Here is a 25,416-nt window from a genome sequence, read left to right on the forward strand (position 1 = left end):
AAATATTTGATAATAATTGTAAGACAGTTAAACACAAATGACCACAAATAATTTCATAACAATTTTCTATTCTCTCAATGTTATACTGCAAGTTATTTTCTCCTAATTATTAGTTATTTTGGCATTTCAAAGTTTTTGATTTAAAATAACAAATCCAGTGGGTACAATAATTATCATTAGTGTCTAAAGTAACTTTTCCACATTCAATTTTTTAGAATTTAGTAGGCAATTCATCAATCATGAATTCACCACGAAAATGTTTCATTTTTAATTGGTTTATAAGTTTTTCTCCATTGACAATTGATAAAGGCTTATTATCTTCCTTTACTATTGCTTCAAAAATTTTTTGCTTCTTGTAATCCAACGCCAGCTTTCTTCTCTATTACAGGTTTCTGTCTTTTTTGTTCTTCTATTTCTTTATCATTTCTTGTTTTTCATGAACTGAATTTGCAATTGCTGCTGCATACGAGCTAATGTACCAATTCCACGGAATGTAGGAAGTGAAACTGGTAAAAATTGAACTTAATGTTTTCTATCTTTTTATCATTAAATACTCAACAATTTGTTTTACAGCAGGAATGCCTAATGTAATAAGCAAATTTCCACCAATTGTCTTAACTCTTCTTGTTTTTTGTTATGAGTTAAAATTACCAATAATATTCAATTATTAATTATTTAATTTAGCTTTGATACTTTTGGTCTTAATTGGGCAGTTGAATGTTTAGTATTACCTATACTAAAATTATCCATTTATATACATAAAAAATTATTAATATTTTTACAAACCCTATCCTTTATCATCAACATTTAATCCAATTCCTAAATTATGTTTTCCATATATTATTCCTCAACTGCAGTTGCTACTAATTTTTGACCAAATGAAGAATGTTAGAATGCATTCTTTGTTTTCCTATTAGTTGAAGGTCTTTATGTGCTTTGCGTCTTTCTTCTAAGTCTTTATTATCTCTATAAGCAATATCATGTTATTACAATCTTCATATAATGGATTAATTGCTTGGTCACCTCTAGCTAATCTTTCCTTTAGTTTTGTTCCAATGAATTTGTCAACATCTTTGATCCAAATATATCTGACTGGTTTCTCTGTATATTTTTGTGCAAATGCTTCACCTATTTTTCATTGTCATGTGAATGTAGAACTGAATCTAAATTTATTCATATATAAAACTCATCATTTATGTTCAACATCTATGTTTAATGCTTACATTTATTGTTTATGTTTAGTGTCAAAAACATCTTAATCTTCTCTGTATACATGCCATCATTAATTTATCTTGACATGTCTAACATGCTAAAACCGATATCATCTTTATTGCAACATTTACTACATATTTCTTTAAAATCATTAAACTTTAAGTCAGTCCCAACAAACGGATAATAAAGGTTATTGAAAATGGTATTTTCTTGCCTGTAAATATTTAAAAAATTTAAATTATCTCTACGTTATTGTTTTGATATTTTTAATATGTTTCCATTAATATAAATCTTCACGTCGACCTTAACTAAAATATGCACAAGCTACACCTTGATTTCCAAGAAAGAAATAGTCAAATACCACATTTGAATTATATTCATATTCATCAGATGGAATAATTCCATAGTTATTTTCAATAAAATAGTAATTTTTCATTAACTACATCTTCAATTTTTCAAACTTTTTCATAAATTATTGCTATTTCAGTTCATCAAAGCTTGTAGACTTAACATAGAAATGGTTAATTTCATTCGAATTGAACCATTCTGGAGCTACAATATAATTATAATCATTAGTGTAGCTTTTCTGCAATTGCTTGGTCCTATTATTGGACATAGAATAGAACATGATAAATGTTTGTCATGTCTGTTTATTCACTTTTGCATAAATTCTTGTATTTGGATTCTAATCAGTGTTTTTAAATGAAAATTTTATTTAAAAAATGATTTGCATATTTCAGTTGAGTGATAATTCATATGTTCTTAAGAACATATTAAGTGTACTAATAAGAAAAACATATTTTATTGTTATATTAGTTGGTTTTTATGCAAATTATTTAACTCCAAATATTACATAAAGAACTTATTAATTATGCACTAACAAAGAAACGATAGAAATTCCTGTTGGCCAATACAGTTTGAAAAATTTGGAATTTTATTATTAAGTGGATAACCCTAATATCAACATTAAATCACATATAATTGTAAATAGAGATGTTGTTCATAATAATGTTAAATCAGTTATAGGCAAGGAATTTGTATTGACAAATTTTTAGGATTATTATTAAAGGTATTGAAAAAACAATTGCTAACAGTCTTCCTAAAAATATTCTATTTGAATTAATAAATTTAAATTTTAATCTAGCTGATGGAATGTTTTTAAACATACTGATCATTTTCATAGGGAAACTACTAATATTCTTTGCTTTAAATATAAATGAGGTATTTGGAGGACCAGTATTTTATGAACCAAATTAGCCTTTATATATTCCAATTTTTGTTAGTATTAAAAATTTAGTTATCACTATAACTGATGAAAATGAATATTTGATTGACTTTAATAGATATTGTGTAACAGTATTTTTAAATTTGACTTAATAAATTTTTTCTTAATAAAACATGAATAAAATCGATTTTTACACATTTCTTGTTTATTGGAAAATGTAAAATAATTTAAATATTCCAAACAAGGAAATGGAAATTAATATTAATATTCATGGTGGATGGATTCATCCAAATCATTCATATCTTTATATGAATTTCAGTATTACTGGAACTGATGAGACAGATTATGGAACATATGATGAAAAACCAATAAAAAATTAATCAGTCATTGTTTGGCGTTATTACAACTAAAAAGGGAAACACCATTGTGTCTAGAATAGAACACTCATTTATTACTTCATCCATTCTTGTTTGCTTGACTTCATTTCTGTGAAAATAATTAACTATGGAAGGGCATATTCTTGAGAATGGAAAACTTCAAAACAAGCAATAGAAGTACTATATCCATACAATTTTTTTTAAAGATTTTATAGAAATAATTTGGAAAGGAGATTTAACAGTAATTTTCAATTAGACTTCCAGTTCAAACAGTTAATTTATTTGACAGGCTGATAAAAATGTAGCTTGAATTGAAATAAAAGATACAATTCCAAAAGAAAGAAAAATTGTTGTAGTAGCACTGAAATTCGTGTTCCAGTTGTTAAATATGAACTGGAGTGTCCACATGAACTAGAACAAGAATGACTGAAAAACCCAAAAATTCCAGTTGCTTTCTTTGAACTACAAACAATAGAGATTGCTGGATTAAATGGAAAAAGAAATCTTGTACTATAAGTTACTAATTATTATAATTCGGCTGAATTTTATATGCCTCACTTTATTTTTGTTGTTTTCCAAACTAATCAAAAAATAAGCAGTTAATAGATTCTTCATTATTGGATTATGCTTAATTACAAAATAGCTGTGTAAAGAATGGAAGAAACAAAGTTTTTCCTCAAGAATTATGGAATCTTGAACCACCGAATAACTTTTGAAAAGCTTATAATGCTTTAGAGATTTTAAATAAATAACACAGTAAATAATGATGTCAATGAATATCCATTCAATTTCATTGAAAGTTATACTATCTATGTCATAAATATGACTAGATCAATGAATTTTTTGACTACTATAAAAACAACAATGAAATTATGTGCTTTTTTGATAAAAACATACCAAATTATACAACTGCATATGTTTCATAAAAAAATTTAACTGATGATTCATTACACAGACCTGTTGCTGAAATTTTTTAAGCTGGAAATTTAGTATTAATTTTCAACTTCAAAAAATTTGAATATCTAAATTTTTCTTTGTAAATTACAACAAAACAAAGTGGACATGAGCGACAGCTAGTAAGTGAAGTATCAGTTATAGTAATGGCTTTGGGGAAGTGTTCACTATCTTAAGAGAATTCAAAAAAGTAAATCTTACAAAAATTCAAAAGTTGAAATTTTGATAACTAAATATGGTTGACTGTTATATTACTTTTAGATGATAAATATAAAATTACCCATCCAGATCATTATACTTAAATCTTTTCACAAAACAATGATAAATTAGAGAAAACTGTTTTATTGAATTTCATATAGCAAGGTATAAAGATAAATCGGTCCATGTTATTGAATTCAAATAAACTTTAGAATATTTGAATATTTTAAATTTGTAACTGAATGTAAGCTAATATAATTTAGTTTGTTGAATATCCAAAATGTATGTAAATAACTTTATTTTTTAATTAAATAAAAATTTTTTCATGAGTATAGATAAATTTTTAACTGGGGGACAGAGCAAAACTAAAATCTTGGATTATATCATGGAATTTTTCAGAAAATATGCTTCTTGAGCCAGAACTGGCATCTCTGTGACACTTTTGCACTTACTAAATGAACCTGCAGCAAATCGTACTGCTCTTCTTTAGACATTCTCTTTTTACTCTATCAATCCTATCTGTTACAGATCCCAGACTGACCAGCAATATGCAAGTATTGGTCAAACGAATTTTTTGTAGGGTACTTCCTACGTCGATGTAGTACATTTCCTGAGGATTCTTCCAATTCATCTCAGCCTAGCATCTGCCTTACCTGCAGTTGATTTTAGGTGGTTACTGCACTTTGAATCGCTCCATCTGCATACTCCTAGATATTTTGTGGAAGTCACTATTTCCAGCGATTGCTCTGAAGTCGTGTAATCGTACAATAATGGGTCTTTCTGTCCATGTATACGCAAACATTACATTTGTTTACATTGAGGAGCAATTGCAACTCCCTGTACCAAGCGTCGATCCTCTGCAGGTTTTCTTGCATTTCACTACAATTTTCTAACCTCGTGACTTCTCTGTATACAACAGCATCATCCACGAAAAGTCTCATGGAACTTTCGACCTTATCTACTAGTTCATTTATATATACTGTGAAATGCAATGGTCATACAACACTCCTCTGCGATACGCCCACAGCTAGTTTTACGTCTGAAGACTTCTTTCTGTTGAGAATGACATGATGTGTTCTGTATGCTAGAACCTCGTCTGTCCAATCACACTGCTGGTCTGATATTCCACACGCTCTTATTTTGTTGATTAGGCGGCGGTATGGAACTGTATCGAGTGCCTTTCAGAGGTCAAGGAACACAGAATCTAGCTGGACGCCTGTATCTTCAGCTTTCTGTGCCTCGTGGGCGAACAGGCAAGTTAATTTTCACACGATTGTTGTTTTCGGAACCCATGTCCGTTCCTACAGAGGAGATTTTCTGTCTCCAAAAATGTCGTAACATGCGAGCATAAAACATGTTCCAAAATTATACAACAGGCCGACGTCAGAGATGTACTCGTAGGCCTACAATTTTGTGCGTCTGTTCGACGACCCTTCTTGAAAACGGGAAAGCCGTGTGCTTTCTTCCAATCACTAGAAACGCTTCACTCCTCAAGAGGCCTACTGCACACAGTTGTTGGAAGAGTGGCAACTTCTTTCGCATACTCTATGTATAATGGAATTTTTATCTTGACAGGTGCACTGCCCTTTCCTCTGATTTTCTGTCGTTTGATAAATTATTTCGTGCACGTCATTTCATCGTTTGTGCGACGATTTAAAGGAGGGGTTACAGCGTGATCTTGTGTGAAACAGTTTTTGAAAAAGACGTTTAGTATTTCGGCCTGTTCTGTGCCATTCTTTGTTTTAGTGCCATTATGGTCACAGAGTGTCTGGAGATATGCCTTCACTCCCTTTGTTGATTGTAAATAAGACCACAACTTTTTAGGATTTCCCTCAACCTTAATTTCGTATTGGTTAAGCGCTTCACGCATAGCTCTCCTTTCGCTAATTTTGGCTTCGTTTCATTTACGTTTATCTCTGAGGCTTTGGCTTCGTTTATATTTGCAGTGAAGTTCTCTTTGCCTTCGTAGCAGCTTCCTAACACGGTTGTCTAACCACGGTGAGTTTTGTCCATCCCTCACAATTTTGCGCTGGACATATTTGTCTAAAGCCCTTAAACGATGTCCATTGATGTTCAACATCGTCAGTGCTAGAGTTGAAATTTTCATCATGACCTGTCAGGTAATCTGAAAACTGTCTCTTTTCGCTCTTGCTAAACAGAAAGATAATCCTGCCTTCCTTTGTATTCCTATATATAGCCGTATACAGTGATTCTGTATCATCTACATCTACGTATGTATCTACATAGATACCCCACAAGCCACCGTAAGGTGCGTGGTGAAGGGTACCCTGTACCACTACTAGTCAGCTCCTTTCCTGTTTTACTCGCGAGTAGAGAGAGGGAAAAATGATTCTCTATATTCCTCCGTATGAGCCCTGATTTCTCGTATCTTATATTCGTGGTCCTCCCGTGCATTGTATGTTGACAGCAGTAGAATCGTTTGGCAGTCAGCTTCAAATACCGGTTCTCTAATTTTTCTCAATAGCGGTTCTCGAAAAGAACGTCGCATTCCCTCCAGGGATCCTCATTTCAGTTCCCGAAGCATCTCCGTACACTTACGTGTTTTTCGAACCTGCCGGTAACAAATCTAGTAGCCCGCATCTGAACTGCTTAGATGTCTTCCTTCAGTCTGACCTGGTATGGATCCAAACACCGGAGCAGTACTCAAGAATAGGTCGGACTAGCAGTCTATATGCGGTCTTCCTTACAGGTGAACCACTCTTTCCTAAAATTCTCCCAGTAAACCGAAGTCGACTATTCGCATTCCCTATCACAGGTCTCACATGCCCGTTCCATTTCATATCGCTTGGCAACTTTAAGCCCACGTGCTTAAACGACTTGACTGTGTCAAGGAGGACACTACGAATACTGTATCCGAACATTACAGGTTTGTTCTTCCTATTCATCCGCATTAACTTACATTTTTCCGCATTTAAAGCTAGCTGCCATTCATCACACCAACTAGAAATTTTGTCTAAGTCGTCTTGTATCTTCCTACAGTGACTCAACTTCGATACCTTACCGTACACCACAGCATCATCAGCAAACAATCGCAGCTTGCTCCCCACTCTGTCCACCAGATGATTTATGTGTATAGAGGACAACAGTGATCCTATGACGTTTCCCTGGGGCGCTCCTGAGAGTAGTCTTGTCTCTGATGAGCACCCGCCGTCGAGGATGACATCCTGGGTTCTATTACTTAAGGAGTCCTCGAGTCACTCTCATATCTGTGAACTTTTTCCATATGCTGTTACCTTCGTTAACAGCTTGCGATGGAGCACCCTGTCAAATACTTTCTGGAAAACTAGAAATATGGAATCTGCCTTTTGCCTTTCATCCATAATTCGCAGTATATCATGTGAGAAAAGGGCAAGTTGAGTTTCGCACGAGAGATGCTTTCTAAAACCATGGTGATTCAGCCTTATGATATTGAATTCCACTTCTACGCTGAGTCGAAAGATTCAGTTCTGTTTGTCACCAGTATGACTAAGATGTTATCTATGCGAGTCAGTTCTCTGATTAAATGTTCGAGGTAATTTTCGGATAATGCTCATAGAACAATTTCACGTGATTCTCTGTCCCTCCTACTCGTCCTAATCTCTTCAGTCTCCCAGTCTATAGTTCGTAAATTAAAATCTCTACCTAACAAGTGTCTTTCGGATTGCTTTTTGTCAAGCAGTGTATTGGACACTGTTCATAACAGACAAAAGTGGCTGAGAAGCTGTGCAAGTGTGGGAAACGAGCACCGAATAGACAGAATGAAAGTCCAGTCAAGGTGTGTTGAATTACTGAAGGAAGCTCATATAGTTATTCAAATAAGGAAAACTAAAGTTTCTCACATATGTTTAGGTACGTTTTTAACGCATAAACTTTTCAAAAAACTGTTCAGATTCTTCATACCTGCGAAAGTGTGTGGGCTTAGATTCAGGACAGCAGGGAATGAAAGACTAATCGCTATGAAAGTAAATAAAAAATTACTGAACAATAATCGAAACCTAATCGAAATTACGCTACCTGGCATCTGTGAAATTAAAATCTGTGCTTGGTAATTCATATGTGCGAGTGCGGGTGTCGATAGTTATTACGCTCGCTTATCTTTTCTTAGAGAATTGTATGCCTTCCCTAGTCGGCCAATAGAGGACATGGCCGGGAAAGGCAATTTAAGCGGCTCCGCCGGCGAGGAGAAAAGAGTTGCAGACGGCAGTGACTACGGACAGTTTTCCTCGGGGCTGTTGGCTGGTCACAACGCCGGTAGTTAGCTTGGCCGGTGGTCGTATGCAGGCCGCGCGGCATACTTGCATCGACATTTGTGTTGATTTTCAAGCGCGACTGGTATACGGAATCGTCTCTAAGAAAGGAAGGTAACCTCTACTTAGCAATGTTGGTCAACTTGTGTAGCGAATGTGGGCGGAGATGATAGATATAGACTCCAGTGGAAGACTCTGCAAGAGAGACGCTCAGTAGCTCGGTACGGGCTTTTGTTGAATTTTCGAGAACATACCTTCACCGAGGAGTCAAGCAGTATATTGTTCCCTCCTACGTATATCTCGCGAAGAGACCGTGAGGATAAAATCAGAGAGATTAGAGCCCAAACAGAGGCATACCGACTATCTTTCTTTCCACGAGCAATACCACACTAGAATAGAAGGAAGAACCGATTGAGGTACTCAAGTTACCCTCCGCCACACACCGTTTGGTGGTTTGCAGAGTATAGATTTAGATGTAAATGTAGACTGGTAGTTACCGAGAAAGATTGCACAGTGAGCAGTTTGTGAATGTTACACTCCCTGTGTTGTCGAAGGTGGGTAACGAGGCTGATTTGTAATGTTCGACATGTCAGACACTTGTAGTTGGCGTAACCAGAATAACAGTTGATTCACTTTCAGTATTGAGTGGATAAAGCAAAAAATAATACTGCAGTTCATCTATCCTGATAGTTCTATTTTCTTCTGGGCAGAGTTAATAAGACTTACGTGTAGCAGCAGGATATAATGTGCGTCCCCTGATTTGCCGTCCTAATTATATAGAATTTAATAGTGTATATTTTAAACGCGCATTTAATTGCGTTTTATGTGTTGTATTACTGGTTTCTGTGTATCTGGGCTGTAATTACTGGCCGGCCGGAGAGGCCAAGCGGTTCTAGGCGCTACAATCTGGAACCGCGCGACCCTTAAGGTCGCAGGTTCGAATCCTGCATCGGGCATGGATGTGTGTGATGTCCGTAGGTTAGTTAGGTTTAAGTAGTTCTAAGTTCTAGGGGACTGATGACCTCAGAAGTTAAGTCCCATAGTGCTCAGAGCTATTTGAACCATTTTTTGTAATTACTGTTGTTTTGATGGTCGGCCGTTCAACCGCAGTTAATCTGATGATACTAGAGCGGATAAGCTCGTGAAACACTATTGGCTGGGAATTGTCATCAATAAGCAAAAGCAGTCTTTGGAGGCTAGGTTTTGAGCGACGTTGCAGGTGAAGTAAAATTAATTTTAATATTTTCTCTTGTTTATGACAGGCATTGAACATTCAATTCGCTGAAACTTAGCATTACGCGAGCTATGGTATTTCTATTGTATTTCTCACGATCATAACATAATATCTAAACGCCGTAAGGTGGCTTCTGTTCAATTCGCGTTATCTCGTATTTCAGTGGCATTGTTTTTCATGTGTATTTCTTTCAACATAGTATTCCTTGCACATTTGTTATTGAATAACAGTGGCTTCTATTTAATTAAAAGCTGATCAGTCCTTGTGTTTCCTTTTAATCTGCTTGCATGTTTGTTCAAAATGGCTCTGAGCACTATGGGACTTAACAGCTGTGGTCATCAGTCCCCTAGAACTTAGAACTACTTAAACCTAACTAACCTAAGGACATCACACACATCCATGCCCGAGGCAGGATTCGAAGTTGCGACCGTAGCAGTCGCGCGGTTCCGGACTGCGCACCTGGAACCGCGAGACCACCGCGGCCGGCCATGTTTGTTAACTGGTTTGGTAGTATTATGGATGCATTTTGCCTAAAAACTTTATAAGTGTATTATTCTCTAAATGAATAACTCGCCATCTGCGCAATCTTACCGAACAGTGACTGTATATAAATTTCACTGCCTTCTGGTTCCTGATGGCTGTCTGCGAATTCTGTTATCCTGTTTTTGAATTATCTTCAGTAATTTTCAAATGGTTATCTGATTGCAAGAAGCGACTATTGGGAGGGCGTAAGTAGAGTTGCTTCTGTGTCAGGATGCACTCTCCCAGTTCGCTCCTTGGTAGTTTTCCTTGGAAGGATGTTTAGTGATCTGTGGTCGCCGGTAGGTACAGTGAAAGAAGATTCAGAATTAGTCATTTATTTGTATAAAAATACAGGTGGCGTATTTTCTCGTGGTTGGTATCGTCTGCCAACGCCCGCTGAGAAATCGTGTCGTAAGCGGCCTTCAGCGCACTCAAGGCAGCTGACACCGCACGCTTCGTTCCAGCCGGCTGCTGCACTGGCGGTTCGCCGCTTGCGGTGGCCCCGGCGCCGGCTCTACTGCGACGCCGCACCAGTGAATGATAGCGGCGTGTGATGTGAACTAACACAGAACGACTTGGGTGATACTCTATCCCCTCCCGCTCACCACCCTTCTCCTTCATCCGTCCTACCGCGATGACGGTTGCCGTGTAGCCGTCCAGGTAGGCCCCGATCAGTCTCTCGGAATGTCAAGAACGATGGTGTCCTGATCCTGGTGAGAAGGAAAGACATCCAGGTCCTCCCATCTGCGACAGAGCCAGACTGGGGTGTTGAACTCTGCAGCTGGTGATTATGGCGAGTTAGCCAACTGTCCTAGTAGCAGCTGTTGTCAGCAGCGTGCAGGAAATCTGCAAAAGACTTTGCCAGACGTCACTTCGCTGCAACCAGGGAAAAGAGAGCGAATGTCATGTACGCCATCGATCCGTCTGATTGTCTGTCTTACGAGCTAAACTGCTGGGATATTTATGGACCGAAGTGGTGGTTAATTTTTACCCGACATCATTTGTCATGACCGCATAGGGCTTGCCTTTCCGAAGCTATCAACGGTTTTGCCGTGATTGCTTAACGACCTTTTTTTTGGTATGGAATTGGTTCGTAAAAGCTCTTGGTACCGTTTATTGCATTCGCGTATTCTTTCTTTCTTCACATAACGAAGGTGACGTGACCCTGTTTGGCTGCTCTGACCCATTACATTCTGCTAAAATCTGCTGCCTGGCTCTCCAGGAACTTCGATATTGTGTTTTGCCCTGACCCAGTCTCTGTTGCGAAATGTTTTCATTGCGCGACCGGCTCGTGTCGACATTGCCGTAATGTAGAGAGATAGCTCCCCTCTGGGACTTTGAAAATTTTACCCATTTTACCGCTCTATACAAGGTTGGCAACAACATAATGATTTCTTGATTAAATTTTTTTTGTAACCTTTGTTAAAGAACTTCCTGTTAAAATTTTGGCATTTTCTTCAGTAATTTAAAAATGTATCTATTGAACTTTTGATTAAAACTATTGTAACTCTTTGTTTAACAACTATCAATAAAATAGTTTACAATATTCCTGGAAAATAAATTTCTGTCAGGCTGTTTCAGCAGCGTGGTCTCGGTCTTCTTAAGCGCTTTGCCACGGTTCGGATGGCTCCCCCCCCCCCCCCCCCCTCGTCGTTGGAGGTTCAAGTCCTCCCTCCCTCCCTCGAGTTAGTTTAAGATAGATTAAGTAGTAAGCCTAGGGACCGATGACCTCAACAATATGGTGCCATAGGAACTTAACACAAATTAAAAAATTAGATGAATTCAGGCTGTTTCCTTCTCATTTCTTCTCAACCCCTTCCACCTTATCAGCAACATTCGATGCCGTGTTGCATGGTAACTTGCTTGGCATACTGTTCACAAGCTGGTTAAGACGTTTGCTGTTCGAGCCTGTTCCACTCTTGTTTCTCAGTTAATTGTATGTATCAGGAGGGTCCTTGCAATGACAAAGTGAGCGTTTCAAATGATCTCAAGTATGCTCAGTCGGATTCACGTCCACAGATGTTGCAGACGGTTCTGTTCGGTTGATTTCTGACTCCTGGTGGACTGACGAAGCAGGTGCCGTTTGCTTGCGATTTATCATCTTGAGAAACGAACCCATCGCCGAAATTTTGGCTTTAGGTCTCCATAACAGATTGTAGGATTCTGTCTCGATATCACATTGCTCCCAGTTACCTCTAATGGTTCCACTGAAAAGGACGTGGCTGATTTCCTTTCCCAATCTTCCCCAACTCCCCAACCCGTTTTTAATGTCTAGCCGTCAGAAACGCTCGACCCAATCTTCCTTCATTTTCATTTAGTTGGATGAGCATCACCGTGACGCTTTGGCGCTTACTAAGCGAACTTGTCATTAGACGTGTTGCTCTTCTTTGGAGGAAGTAAAGTTTTGGTAGACTTTGCTAGGAACGTACGGTCTCGGCTCATAAACTTAAGGAACACCTTCAAGAGCTTCACTTTGGTAGTGATGAAGCAGTGCAAGGAGAGGAGAATCTGTGGCTCCCTCAATAAAGTCAATCATTTTACAGTGATAGTATCAACAAAATGGTCTCTTGTTAGGAGAAATGTGTTCGTCGCCTGAGGTAAAAATGTTGAGAAATAAATATGTATACATGAAGAACATAAATGTAGATTGTTATACAGTTTGTTTTATTTAAAAATCCATAAGAGCTTTCACATAAAAAAATTCGGAGGCAATAATTTCCAGCACCCCTCCTATGTTTTGAAAGATCGTGGGCATATACCACTTTCTTGGGTTACGCCCGAAGTTACTTACATGTCTGAATATTTCTCACCGTTAAGAATTCGTACTGCGAAATATTTCGAAAATCATACGTACTATTTGAGTCAAGAGGATAATGCTAAACTTTTTGAGCGGTTACATTTGGAAGAAAAAAATTGAGAAAGAAAAGAAAGGGGAGGATGGGACTGAAACTAAAAGCAATTCTATTGGAGGTAACAAAATGTCAAAATTATCAAAAAATGAAGTGAATATTAAAAAACAGGGAAGAGTGGTTACAGTGACAAGCAAGGCCATTACAAGTTAGTAAGTGATGAAGCTTTGTTTTGGGTATTAGCGTGTATATAATTCATTGACGATATTTTGTTTTAATGACCCAAATGAGTTATGAGAGCAAAAAGGATGATTGTGCAGTTTGCCGAAGGATGCTAAACCAGATCATATAGGTTATCAAAAGAAACTTGTGACCAGATTGAGGATTTCTGGTTAGGGAGGATGCACAATCTTATATTGGATGGCGAATCATCGACAGATGTGGTAGTAACTTGAGGTGTGCTCCGTAGATGTTTTGGGACACTTACTGTTCATATTGTACATTAGTGATCTGGGAAACAATATCAGTAGTAACTTCAAATTTTTAGATGTGTCAGTTATCCGCAATGAAGTACCTTATGGGGAAAGCTACACAATTATCCAGGCAGATCTTCACAAAACCAAAAAAAGTAGCATCCTATGACTACAATATTCAAAAGTCACAACCAGAATCCGTCAATTTACACAAATATCTGGGTGGAGTACGAAATGGAAGAATTAAGTTGTAGGTAAAGCAGGTGCCAGAATTTGCTTCGGTGGTATGATACTGGCAAAAGGCAATAGGTCTACAATGTATATTGCTTACAATACACTAGTGCGACAAAGCATAGAAAACTGCTCATCTGTGTGGCATCCATAACAAATATGACTAACAGAAGATACTGGACGTATAGAAAGACGGACAGAACAAACAGCCAAACGTTTGTTTGACTCACCGGAGGGATTCACGGAAATGCTCAAAAATATGAGCTTTCAGAACATTGAAGACAAACGTCAACTATCCACTGAAAACCTGCTTACAAAAAATTTCGAGAAACAGTACTATGTTGGGAGTCTACGAATATATAGAGTGTCTCAAAACGCTGTTAACATTTGAAATCTCAGTACTTCACGGAATAATGTAGACAGAGAGACAAAAGTTGATACGTGCTTGAAATAACTGGGGTATAATTGAAACCAAAGAAAATTGCACAAAATGACGAACAGATGGCGCTCCATATGATACAAAAGCAATAATAATCATAAAAAATGATTTTTAGCAAACACGACGTTCTTGAGCATTTGTTATAGTGCTCAACATGGCCACTTTCATTCATCAATAAGATTTGTAGTCGAGGGACAATGTTGTAAAGGGCACTGTACAGCATCTCAGTTGGTACGGGGAGAAACTGCCATCCGTTGTTGTCTTTTAGCACCCCTAATGATCGCAATAGACTTGAGACTTCAGGTAACCGTACGACCAATAATCACACGGACTGAGGTCTGGGGACCCAGGAGACCAAGGATGACAGCAGTGTTGGCTCAGCACACGATCCTTCGCAAACGATTTGCGCAAGAGAGCTTTCACACGTGTACCAATATTTTCATTTCCTCGAAGAAAAAGGGTCCGATTACGATTGATGTAGTAAATCCACACTACACGTGACTTCCTCGTCATGCAATGGGGCTTCCACGACGGTTGCAGTATTTCGGTAGATCGAATTCTGCAGTCCTGGGTGTTTGGAGACCAACGCAGTGTGAAATGTGCTTCGATGGTTCCCAACACGTTAGTCAACCAATCGTTATCTTCCTCCATTTTTTGAAGTGCCCACTCCGCAAATGCTCTCCGTGTCACAAAATCGACGTCTAACAGTTCATGATGACGCTGAATTTTGTACGGATAGCATTGGAGGCTACGCCTTAGTGCTCTCTAAACAGTAGTACGAGGAATGCCGGCACGACGTGCGACTTCACGAACTCTGACTTCACTATGTGGAGATGAACCCTATGAAGTCCCCGTTTCTTCCTGAACTGTCCGAGCAGTAGTAGCACTTCTGTTAGTAAATCTTCACTAACATTGCCTTTTCTGATAAATTCAACATATCGCGATTGCTGGCACAACTGACTCTCTTTCTCACTACAACTCATTTTATACACGATTCTCTTGCGGTGTCACTGGCGTTTTTCTGTCCAGCACCTTCTGTTCCCGTTTCTTGCACTCGTTTGCGGTTTAAATAAAACCCCATGTCATTTCAGGCATGTGTGTCAATACGCACCTCTCTCCTACGTTATTCCGTGAATCAGGGTCACCCTATACTATAGGCTCCTAGGTAGATCTCCCATAGGGAGACCAGATGACTAAACACAGCGGCCACAGAAGCATTTATGCAGCCATTTGTCTTGCTCTCCATACCTGAAACACGAAAGAAGTAAGTCATAGTAGGAGGTACAACGAAAGGCGAAAAGATTGCCCAGCTCCAATAATATAGGAGTCCAAGAACAGAGCATTGCGCATGCCCAAGTTAAGAAGTGCCAATGTTCACAACTTTAGCGGTCTGTGGAGCTTCAGCTTGGTGTTTAAATCGTCAAATAGAAGTAAAATAATAGTTAGTATACAGTATACGTCGAGATTAATTGCAGTTTAACACGTCGTATCATGTCTCTTGAAAATCAGTATTCGAGCACGTAGAAACGGTTGTGGAGTATAAGAACTCCACGTCGGTAGAATTACAGCGACGACCAGTGTTTCACATCTGTTTCAGTGGCTAAGTGGACAGGCTGACGGTTTATGAACGTAAAGAACGACTGTTAGAATGTAACTATAGTCAACTGTCATTTCTTTTTATTTAGACCTGTGTGGGTAATTTTTTAAACCTTAATTAGCTAAAAATAGTGCAGTTGTAGGCTTTTCTAGGTTCCACATTCTTTCAGAAGATTCCATTTTATAATAATCTAATCTTTAAACAAACGGACAAATGGTCATATTAAAAATATTGAAAATGGATGTGTTTATTTGTAATTACTTCGACCGCCGCCTGGTGTCCCTATAGTATTCGGCTAAGAGAAACGAATCAGCCGGTTGTCATGCTTTAAAATGGCTGATGTGAATGTCCGCGAGCCAGTAATTGCTCTTCTTGAAAATAGTGTTAGTGCATCTGAGGCAGGACGTCGTTATGGTGTTTATGCTTCGAAATAAGGACATAACTTAGACGATGTAGAGATATGGTGAGGTAGTGAGATGTCCAATACCTGGAAGACCGAGTCACTACACGGAGACTAGATGATGAATTGGTCAGGTCGGTACAGAACGCTTCTTTTTCAATCATCTGGAACTAAGGAGAGCTTCACATTTCACGGGCTCTTCGAGATCTCCTCTCAGAAGATTAAAGGACCATGGAATCAGATCCCGTCGCTCTTATCAAAGAACAGTTGTCTGACGAACAAGCCGTGTATAGACTAGCAGTTGTGAGTTCCTAGGAAGATGTCGACTGGGGGAAAGTCATTTTCTCCGACGAGTGCGCAACTGAGTTCACGAGCAGAGGTCCTTCTTATGTTTACCGTTCAGATGGGCAGCGATGTGACGCGCGCTTCGTGGCCACACGCACTAGAAGCGGAGGCATAAGTGTGAAGTGTTAGGGCTGCATGTCTTAGATGGGTGCAAGAACTTCTTTAGAACGTATCCAAGGCAAGTTCAGTTCAGCATGCTAAGAACATTTTCTAGAAAATCCAGTCATACCTGGAGCTCGACTCTAGTACCCAGAAGGACGTCTCACTTACCAACATGATAATCATCCATCACACACTAGGATTATGATTCAGAGCTGATTTCAAAGGGGGGAAGAATATTATTCAGTGCCTTCCGTGACCTCCAAAGCCACCTGACCTGAATTCCATAGAGCTTGTGTAGGGCCAACTTAAGAAGACTCTGCGCGACAATTGAGCACACCATCCTCCGGGAACTGTGAGTGCCCTAAGGGATTTGATTCATTCTTCATGGGACAGAATTGCCATGAATGAGGGCTTTTTCCAAAAACTTGTCAATTCTATGTTTCGAAGGCTCCAAGCTGCTCTCGATGTCAATGGCATGTGAACAAATTACTGAAGCTATACGTAGCCTACTCTTCATTTTATTTTATTTCATTTTTTTGTAAAAGGCCTATATAGTTACTAGGTCAACAATATTAATTTCAAAATACAAATCTGCTTGATACTGTATTATTTGTATTTTTATGGAAGGTCAGATAAATATCACCCTCCAAGGGAGATTATTTTTATTTTTATGGGAGGTCAGGTAAATATTACCTTCCAAGGAAGTTTAATTTTAGACATGAAATTTACAAACCATAATTGGCTATTTACTGAAGAGAATATTGATAAAAGTAAATAAAGAAAATATAATTTAATGACAAAATGTAAATAAAGCAGGAAACATTTACGACGCAATGAAAAAAGGAGTTGCGATGAGACCCGATCCGACACATACTATAAGTAGCAATACACTAACCTGACACGCTACCAATCTCTTCTGTTTTACGTAACTGTCGAATACGTCTACCGTAGTTGAAGAACAAATATTAAACTGGAAACAATAGATACTGGAAGGTACATCCACTCGCTCGTGTAAGCCGCGCGTAAGGACTTAGAAAAGTATACCAATCAGCTGAAATGTTTCTCTTAGCTGAAAACTATAAAGACACCAGGTAGCAGTCGAAGTAATTACAAATAAATACATCCATTTTCAATATTTATACTATGACCATTTGTCTGTTTGTTTAAATACAAGATTATTACAAAATAGAATCTTTTGAAAGAATGTGGAACCTAGAAAAGTCTGCAACTGCACTATTTGTAGCTAATTAAGGTTTAAAACATTACCTACGCATGTCTAAATAAAAAGAAATGACAGTTCACTTCAGTTACATTCTAACGGTCATTCTTTACGTTCGTAAACCGTCAGTCTGTCCACTCAGCCATTGAAACAGATGTGAAACGCTCGTCATTGTAGTAATTCTACCGACGTGGAGTTCTGATACTCCAACCGTTTCTACGTGCTCGAACAAGTATTTTCAAAAGAAATGATACGACGCTAAACTGCAATGAATCTAGACATATACTGTATCCTAACTATCATACTGCTTCCTTTTGGCGATTTAAACGCCAAGTTGAAGCTCCACAGACCGCTAACGTTGTGAACACTGGCACTTCTGAACTTGGGCATGCGCCATGCTTTGTTCTCGGACACCAAATTACGGGCTGGGCAATCTTTTTGACTCTCATTGTGCAATGGGAAGTACACTGTGCTACGCATTTACAGTTGTATTATATTTCTAGGTTCAGGCAATATACTCTGTAGCAATCAACATGGGTTCCTAAAACAACGATTGTGTGAAACCAAGCTCGCTGTGTTCGTCCACGAGACCAACAAGACGGCAGATATCGACGTCCACCAGGATGCTATGTTCTTTGATTTCCGAAAAGCCTTGGATACAGCTCCGCACGGCCGACTATTAAACAAAGAACGAGCGTATGGAATATCAGACCAACTGTGTGACTGGGCTGAAGAGTTTCTAGGCAACAGAACACAGCATGTCGTTCTCAGTGGAGAAAAAGTTTTAGAAATATCTTCGGGCGTACCCCAAATGACTGTCACAGGTTCACTACTGTTCGAATTATACATAAATGACATGGCCAGTGTGGTGTTTGTCAGCCCCCATCTGGCACGTCTCCGAGTGACGGATAGGGGAATAGCAGATATGCAGGGCAGATGGGAAATAAAATACGTGGACCAAAATGACAGCCGAAATTCATGCTTCGTCCGACTTGGAACAAGCGGCAATGTGGCCAGCGTCTGCTCACGAGGAGTTGCGGCTATAAACGTGCTCTAGGAACTCACAGTCCTCGGTTTTTCACCAATAGCAAATGCTATAAAATTAATAACAAGCAAACATGATTCCTACAAGTAAAGAAAGAATTGCCCCAGGTGGACGACCACCCACTCTAAAGTGGCAACGAAGCATTCGGATTCTGGGGAACTTCCTGTGGTAAATTTACACGAAAAACACACGTCTACAGTATCACCTTCAACATTCAGACATTCATTCGAGCAGGAAAACTGCGGAATCTCACAACAGAACTGAGAAAGCAGAAAATCCTATTTCTCGCCCTGCAAGAAAAGAGCTTCACGGACTCAGCAACGAAATTATAGAATCTTAAAAAGTAGAACAGAAAAGAAAATTGGCAAAGAAGCAGCACTATTCTGCATGGTCTTCATTGTGTAAAAGACGTGAAACACATCAACAATCGACATATGACCTTAAAAATCAAACACATAGACAAAAACTACACCATGATTAACGTATAGGCACCAGCAAACAGTGACAATAGAAAAGAGCCCGAGAAAATAGAAAGGTTCTGGGAAGGACTTGGAACAGATATGGCCAGAATTCCAAAGGTGATGCGAAAATTCTTCTGGGTAATACTGATGTCAAAACTGGCAGGGAACGCGAATACAAGAGGACAGTGGGAGATTATCCTGCTCACAACGTCATCAATAAGAATGGCAGACGATTTGTTGAATTACGATAACGATCTAAAAATTACATCAACCCCACTTAGGAAACAGCAGAAAAAAACAAAAACCATGGCGAACACCTATCCATCATTTAGGAGAATTTCAGACTGATAATGTGGCAATTTCGTAAGACTACCAAAAAAGAAATTCACGATGTGCAAGTATACAGAGATGCAAAAATCGATTCAGATCATTATTTAGTCAGAATCGAAATTAAATTCACACCCAAAAGAAAATTCAAAAGCAAAACATTGGTGATCCCAAAATTTGCTCTACACGAAATAAAAGACTACAAAATAACTGAAAAATAAGACCTGATTCCTCTGCACGAAAAACTAAAACACCCTTGGTACAATCATGAATGTGAAAATGCACTAGAAGAAAGAAAAAGCATTTCAAAATTACAACTGCAACAATTCAGTAGAAACAAAGTCGAAATTCCTCGAAGTTCGCCAAAAAAACATCCAAGATTTTACGACAAAATTAACGAAAACATGTCAATGACCATTTGGAGTCAACTCAAGACAACTTCCAAAATTACAACACACACGATTTCCACAAGACCTTTGCGAACCAAATCAAAGGGCACTCACTACAGAACTTCTTGGTACATTAGCCTTGATAAATCAAGAAAATTGCCAAGAACTAACCACACATTTTTCACAGCTTTTAAATTGTTCGGAACCCAAAGAGAGATTCCCGAAAGGGCATCCAGAAATCACAACAGAAGGTTCGGCACCACCAACAAAAGAAGAAGTTTATTCACATGCCAAGAAACTTAAAAATAACAAAGCACGGAACTATCGTTTAACTCTACAAAAAATTAGGCTCAAACTAACTCAAAAAAATTACACAAGTAATCCGAAACATTTGACAAACCGATAAAATCCCGGACGACTGGAAGATTGCTCTAATCAGTCTCGTACATAAAAAAGGCAACAAGTCAGATGTAAACAATTATATAGGAATCTCCCTCTTAGCGCTCACTTACAAAATTCTATCAGCTTGTGTACTGAATAGAGCACAAAAGAAATTAGATCCCAAATTAGTAGACCATCAAGCAGAAATCAGACCGAGCAAGTCACGCCTAGAACAAATTTTTTAACTTCAAAATGCGAGCCTTCAGACGAAAACCTCTAGTACGTAAATCTGAAGATGTCAAAAAAGCTTACGTCTCGGTAGACAGGCCTTCATTATTCAAAGTTCAGAAGAGAGAGGACTAGAACCCAAAACACGAAAACTAATAAAAGAAACACTGGCTCAAATGGTTCAAATGGCTCTGAGCACTATGCGAGTCAACTTCTGATGTCATCAGTCGCCTAGAACTTAGAACTAATTAAACCTAACTAACCTAAGGACATCACACACATCCATGCCCGAGGCAGGGTTCGAACCTGCGACCGTAGCGGTCACGCGGTTCCAGACTGAAACGCCTTTAACCGCACGGCCACACCGGCCGGCAAAAGAAACACTAACTGCCACGAAACCGGAAGTAAAATTTATGGGAGAAATCTCAGAAACCTCTGACGTTCAAAGAGGTACAAGACAAAGAGATAGACTCTCTCCTATTCCGTTCAACGTCGACGTAGGCAAGACTATGGAACAATGGGAGAAAGAACTCAAGCAACATGGGTTTTGGAAGCCAATTCTAAGGGGCTTTCCCAAAAACAGCCTCTACATTCCATACCTTGCGTTTGTGGACGACCTGGTGATACTTGCAGAAGACGAAGAGGCGACCGTCAAACAGCTCGAAAAACTTGAAGAATGTGCAAAAAAAGTAGGGGTACAAATCTCATTCGAGAAAACTGAATTCTTGTGTTTAAAGACAGAAATCGCGAGCCTAAAAACAAAATACTGTAAAATCAACATGGTACTGTACTTTAAATACCTCGGAGAATTCATCGAACCGACAGGCCAAGAAAAAAATCTCACAACAAAATCTTCTCCAAAAGGTCAAAAAAGCATTAGAGTTAGTCCAAAACCTCTACAACAGAAAATTTATGTCAAGACAAACAAAAATTTGGCGCTAAAGCACAGTTATAAAATCAACAGTCCTCTACGCAAGCGAAACACCGACGCATAGAAGAAAACACGCACTTGAAGAAATCAAAAAAGAAGAGAGAAAGACCATTAGAAAAATTTTAAGAACAACACATACCCAAGACGGCAACAAGCTAGAATCAATCAGAACAACACAAAAATTTTCTAACATCTAAACTGGGATTAAGAAAAGGCGAAAGACATTCTGTGGTCATCTCAACAGACGACTAGAAAAGTGATTAACAAGAAGGATAATAGACAATGTAACATCACTTAAGTATTCAACACCTTGGCTATACGAAATTGTGAAGGACCCCCAGAACGCAAACATAAGACCAACCGACATTTCAGAAAGAGACATCTTCAGACATAAAGCAGTTCAAAATGGTTCAAATGGCTCTGAGCACTATGGGACTTAACTTCTGAGGTCATCAGTCCCCTAGATCTTAGAACTACTTGAACCTAACTAATCTAAGGACATCTCACACATCCGTGCCCGAGGCAGAATTCAAACCTGCGATCGTAGCGGTCGCGCGGTTCCTGACTGTAGCGCCTAGAACCGCTCGGCCACTTCCATAAAGCAGTCAAATGGGAAGTTGCACCAGAGCAACCAAAACAAAAACAGACCGAAACAAAAACAGTACAGACCAAAGTGGCAGGGAGAAGATAAACAAGCCTTCTCGGAAAGAATGAAAGCCTAATGGAAGAACAAGAAAAAACCGAAAGAAAGTTGACAGATATTTGCTTAACAGCTCCCATTTACTGGGTGAAGTCGATAATAATAATACTAATAATAATAAGAATAATAATAACGCTAATCATAATAAATTACAGCCGCGCGGAATGGCCGCGTGGTTTGAGGCGCCATGTCACGGATTACACGGCCTCTTCCGCCGGAGGTTCGAGTCCTCCCTCGGGCATGGGTGTTTGTGTGTTGTTCTTACAAGGGAACCTCCCCATCACACCCCCCTCAGATTTTGTTATAAGTTGGCACAGTGGATAGACCTTGAAAAAGTGAACACAGATCAATCGAGAAAACAGGAATAAGTTGTGTGGAACTATGAAAAAAAAGAAGTAAAATATAAAAACTGAGTAGTCCATGCGCAAGATAGGCAACATCCAGGATACTGTTAGCTCAGGAGCGCCGTGGTCCCGTGGTTAGCGTGAGCAGCTACCGAACAAGAAGTCCTTAGTTTAAGTCTTCCCTTGAGTGAAAAGTTTAATTTTGTATTTTCACGCAATTATTATCTGACCGTCCGTCCGTCCGATGCGAGGTAACTGCGCAGTAGTATGGGGACGTTGTATGAAAACGTTAAAAACATATGTTTTGACTGAGCACAGGGAAAAATGTGCGACTGTGAAACTGTTGCATTCATTTGTTGCAGTTTATGTGACAAACTCTTATGTTTTCATCACTTTTTTGGGAGTGATTATCGCATCCACAAGAAAACCTAAATCGGGCAAGGTAGAAGAATCTTTTTACCCATTCGCCAAGTGTACAAGTTAGGTGGGTCGACAACATATTCCTGTCATGTGACGCACATGCCCTCACCAGTGTCGTATAGAATATATCAGACGTGATTTCCTGTGGAGGAATCGGTTGACCTATGACCTTGCGATCAAATGTTTTCGGTTCCCATTGGAGAGACACGTCCTGTCGTCTACTAATCGCACGGTTTTGCGGTGCGGTCGCAAAACACAGACATTAAACTTATTACAGTGAACAGAGACATCAATGAACGAACGGACAGATCATAACTTTGCGAAAATAAAGATAGTAAATTTTCACTTTTTTTAAGGAGGTGGGGGAGGGCGGGGAAGGCAAAGCGATCAGGGGTCGTAACACGAGGCCCGATCACAGTGTCCCCCTCGTCCGTCAAGGAATCAAGGAATCAGGGATGGGAAGGGGAAATCTTTTGTGGCAATCATTATTTATTTATTTATTTTTATTTATTGTTTTTAATACATTCTTAAAGTGGTTTTACTTTATACCACAACAAAAATAAATTTATCTAGCACCGCATCGTGCTCTGAGAAAAAACAATATCTCGGCACGTTCCTACACCGAGGTAAAGTAATGGGGAAAACGAAAAAAAAGTGCTTCATACAGGGTGCAGAAGGATGTGTCGCTACTCTCCTTACGCTTCATCATCCAGGTACGTCTTCACGTATATCATATTATTCCACCGAGAATCGAACTTAGTTTTGTCAGCTCACTCAATGGGTATCTTCTCCTACCTGTTGATGATCCAGCTGCGTGGAGGGTCGCGTAGGGCACTTCCTAAGTAATTAGAAAAATACTGTCAGTATTTTGGGTTCCGTACGATCTTGCAATGACGTTCTTCCAAAAGTCGAATACATCTTTAGGTACATCGTGAAATAAGTAGTGTACCGCATGCGCACGGATCCACGTGACAGCGTTGGTCTTGGCGCGCGGGAAATACTGTTGATCCAGAAATAGTAGAAACCGAGGTGTAATGTGTTCCGGAGTCACTCGTAGAAAATACGACAAAATTTGTCGCATCAAGCGCCATACGTCTTCTGCCGCGCCACATGTGAGACGGTGTTCGTCCGTGTCTGGTATCCCGCAGTCTACGCAGAGAGGCGATTCCGCCATGTTTATCTTGTGGAGGCGTGATCGGGTGATCTGTTTACCATTGACTGTGATGTACCATGTGGATCGGACGGCTGTGTCCAGTGTAACCGCGTGAATCGTCTTCCACACCACCTTCCAATTAACCTGAGGGCTTTTGGTCTCCACGATGTTTGGTGGGCGCCTCTGCTGTAGGACGTGATATATATCCCGCGCCGACGCCTGTTTCGTCGGTGGTACTGCGATGCGGACATAGCTGTGTTCAATGTAAAATTTCCCGAAGTACTAGAAGGGTGGGGGTATGTCTTGTGTCGTCAGTGGGGGCATAAGGGAGGGCGGAGTTAAGGACTCCAACAGCAAACTTGTCAAACTTTCCGGGTGGTGGCGCCACAGCTTGAAGTGTGAGCTGACATACAGGGCCACAACTCTGTCGTGGACATGGACGAGACCAAGACCTCCCCTTTCTGGGGGAAGGGTCAGTGACTCATAACTGACTTTGAAGAGCATGCCTGTACTGACGTAGGCTCCGAATGCCGCTAATAGACGTCGAGCCATCAGTAACGGTATTGGAAGAACACGTGCTATGTGTGGAAGGCGCGATGCGAGGTAAACATTGACGAAGTGTGTCCTTTGAAGAATGTTGAGGGTCCGTAGACGAAGGTTGAAGATCTGGACCCGAATTTGTTGTAATAAGAGGCGGTAGTTAAGAGCCGCAGTGCGCCGTATGTCATCGTGAAACTCTATTCCGAGACATTTGATAGTGCCACGAAGCTGTAGGGGTTCGACACACGCTGGGGTCAACCCGTCTCCTATGGCCATGGCGACCGATTTGGCGACGTTGAGACAGCTGCCGGAAGCCACACCGTACGTGGTAATCCATTCTAGTGCTCTGTTGACATCGTCGCGATTGCGGAACACGAGAACCAGGTCGTCTGCATATGCTGTACAGCGAAATGTGACGTCACGTAGGGCAAGACCGGTGAGGCGTTGACGGAGGCCACAGAGGAGCGGTTCCGGTGCCAGAGCATATAGTAACGTCGACAAAGGGCAGCCTTGACGCACGGAGCGGAAAATCGGGAGGGACTGCGAGAGACGCCCGTTAACGAGTACTTTGGAAGTCGCCCCTCGGAGGAGGCGCATCACGACGTCTGTGAATTGCTATGGGTACTGCACGTGCTGGAGAACGGACGTTAGGTACGTGTGATCCACTCGATCAAAAGCTTGGCTAAAATCTAGTGATGCCAGCGCTCCCGGGATGCGGCGTGCCCTGGCTAGGGCTATTAAGTCATGGTATCGACACAGTGCTGTGTGGATGTTGTTGATACCCCTAGGGAAGTCTGATCTGGCGAGATGACGTAAGGTAGGGTCGGTCGTAGACGGTTTGCTAATAGTCTGGTGAATATCTTCATGTCGCAG

Source organism: Schistocerca cancellata, chromosome 4 (genome assembly GCF_023864275.1).
Source record: "Schistocerca cancellata isolate TAMUIC-IGC-003103 chromosome 4, iqSchCanc2.1, whole genome shotgun sequence".
Lineage (NCBI taxonomy): Eukaryota > Metazoa > Arthropoda > Insecta > Orthoptera > Acrididae > Schistocerca > Schistocerca cancellata.